Source organism: Salvelinus sp. IW2-2015, unplaced genomic scaffold (assembly GCF_002910315.2).
Source record: "Salvelinus sp. IW2-2015 unplaced genomic scaffold, ASM291031v2 Un_scaffold1856, whole genome shotgun sequence".
NCBI classification, from domain to species: domain Eukaryota; kingdom Metazoa; phylum Chordata; class Actinopteri; order Salmoniformes; family Salmonidae; genus Salvelinus; species Salvelinus sp. IW2-2015.
Window position 1 is genome coordinate 450536 of NW_019943221.1, and position 2824 is coordinate 453359.

The following is a 2824-nucleotide window of genomic DNA, read 5'->3' on the forward strand; positions in this document are numbered from 1 at the left end:
ATTCTCCCCTTAGAGAGACCATCGACTGGGGGGATAAGCGAGCTGAATCGATAGGATTATCATGCTCTGCAGTTAATCTCTCTCTTTGCCTCCCATCGTGCTCTCCCTCTCTCTCCCTCTGTTTACATTTCTCTCTCTCAATCTCTCTCTCTCCCTCCCATCGTGCTCTCCCTCTCTCTCTCTCCCTCTGTTTCTCTTTCACTGAATGTTTATGAATGTCTCTCTCCCTCTGTTTACATTTCTCTCTCTCAATCTCTCTCTCTCCCTCCCATCGTGCTCTCCCTCTCTCTCCCTCTGTTTCTCTTTCACTGAAACTTTATTGGAGCAGGTTCTTTTGTTTGCCAGTTCTAATGGAACTCTTTCATTCCTTCAGCCGCCAGTGTTATTTCAACACTTTCCTTTGATTCAAACCGCTTGAACAGCATCACAAAACACCGGAGGTCCCAATGCTAACGTAAGGTAAGAGTTTCAACAGTTAAACAATTTCCTGTAATATCAGAAAGCTTGGGAAAGCGTCCTCCTCCCTCTCATACACTCTCCTCCCACCACTTCTTCTTCGCTCTCAAGCCAAAGGTACCTCAGTCTTTCTTTTCTCCCAGGACCGGATAGTTCCAGACCCTCAGCCCAGTCGTTCACCCCAGGAATCCTTCAGGTATTTAAGCCAGGGATTAGAGATTCTCCCCTTAGGAGACCATGGACTGGGGGGGGATAAGGAGGAGAGGAGTATTATGCTCTGCAGTATGCGACGGCGTTCAGGTCACGGTCGTCTTGGTTATTTGACGCGTGAAATAGTCTTATTTGATTTATCATTCATTTTGACAAACAAGTGTTCATTTTGACAAACAAGACCTGAACGGCCTTTCATACTGTTGTAGAGGTTTGGGGTTAAGAGCTAGCCTAAAGCCTGGGATACAGACAGTTACTTGTAAATGTTTATCTACTAATTMATCTGGTATGGAGCCTACACATGTAGGATCTTAATTTGATCACCCTCTTGCTGGAGAACTTAAACGTTTGTAATTTCCACTTTGAAAAGTATCAACCYCTACAAAACGTCCACTAATTATAATCTACATAATAATACTTTTCCTGTTGCTGCAGGATATTATTCCTGCTGTAGCAAACTGGCTCAAATTAAGATCCAACATCTGTATTATATCATGTTTTCTACAGCAGTATTTGTGTTATAGGAGAGATTKATGTTGGTCTGTCTTCTGTTAAATAGTATTATTATGAGAAGAGAGGAGAAGCTGTTAAAATGACTGTGTTGAAAGGGAGTGTCTTTCTGTCATCTACAGTTAGTCGTGAGGAAATCCTTGTTAGGGTGTGGCACTACTTGTGTACTTACATTGTTAATGTGAGTTCATGAATACATGATGAGATAGCACAGAGCTGGAGGAAATTGACTGGCCGTATTTACTCTGAGTAGGAGCCAACTCAGGGTAGAGTTCACAGGAGGTTGGTGGCACCTTAATTGGGGAGGATGGCTCGTGGTAATGGCTGGAGCGGAATGAGTGTAATGGTGTAAAAAAAAACATCAAACACAAGGTTTCCATGTGTTGGATGCCATTCCATCCACTCCGTTCCAGACATTATTATGAGCCGTCCCCCCGTCAGCAGCCTCCACTGGTAGAGTTTAAACACTGACACACAACCTCAGTATGTTTACTGTACAGACTCACAACTTAAAAAAAAAAAAAAAACGTTTTTTTAAATTTTACCCCCTTTTTCGTGGTATCCAATTGTTAGTAATTTCTATCTTGTCTCATCGCTACAACTCCCGTACGGGCTCGGGAGAGACGAAGGTTGAAAGCCATGCGTCCTCCGAAACACAACCCAACCAAGCCGCACTGCTTCTTTACACAGCGCGCATCCAACCCGGAAGCCAGTCGCACCAATGTATCGGAGGAAACTCCGTGCACCTGGCAACCTTGGTTAGCGTGCACTGCGCCCGGCCCGCCACAGGAGTCGCTGGTGCTCGATGGGACAAGGATATCCCTACCGGCCAAACCCTCCCTAACCCGGACAACGCTAGGCCAATTGTGCATCGCCCCACGGACCTCCCGGTCACGGCCGGCTGCGACAGAGCCTGGGCGCGAACCCAGAATCTCTGGGTGCACAGCTAGCGCTGCGATGCAGTGCCCTGGACCACTGCGCCACCCGGGAGGCCTCAGACTCACAACTTAATATAGCTTGAATATACAGTTACAGTACGCAATTTCATACAATAGAAAAACACAACCATACTAACAGCTTTACTGTACAATACAGATACACTACTTCAGAATGCAGATGTATTACTCACTACAATACAGATACACTACTTCAGAATGCAGATACGGAGGGACGAGAATACCGAAGGATCAAATAACAAAAGCAAAACCAAAAGAGAAATTTACGACACATTCACTGCTTTACTAAATTTAGGTTGTTTACATTTTAGTCTTTTGAACTGCCTGATAGTGTTCGTTCATTTTGTTTTGTGTCGTGTGTTGTGCACTCGACTATAAGTAAGCTTGTGAAACTTGAGGGCTAGCTATATGTTATCTGGCGGCTGGTATAAACCCATTAAAAGGAGTAAGGTGTTTTTGTAAACGTTACATTGAGACAGTGGACTCCCCCTAGTTTCCTCGCCCCTAAAATGCTCCCTCCTATCTTCTTTGCTCTCTTATTGATTTTTTGGATTGAAACGGGCCAGCACAATAGATAGCCTAATCAATAAAAAGCCTTTCTACATTATCTTTAAATGAAGATGTAAAGTTAAGGAACGAATTTAGTAAGGACGGTAGTGCATTTTTAATCTGCTTCTTGTAGTGAGTAATAC

General features: G+C 44.1%; 1 pseudogene; it reads left to right on the plus strand.

Moving 5' to 3' along the window:
* Nucleotides 1-305: 305 nt before the first annotated feature.
* The window catches only part of LOC112072214 (lipopolysaccharide-induced tumor necrosis factor-alpha factor homolog), a 24523-nt pseudogene continuing 22004 nt past the window's right edge, over nt 306-2824 (plus strand).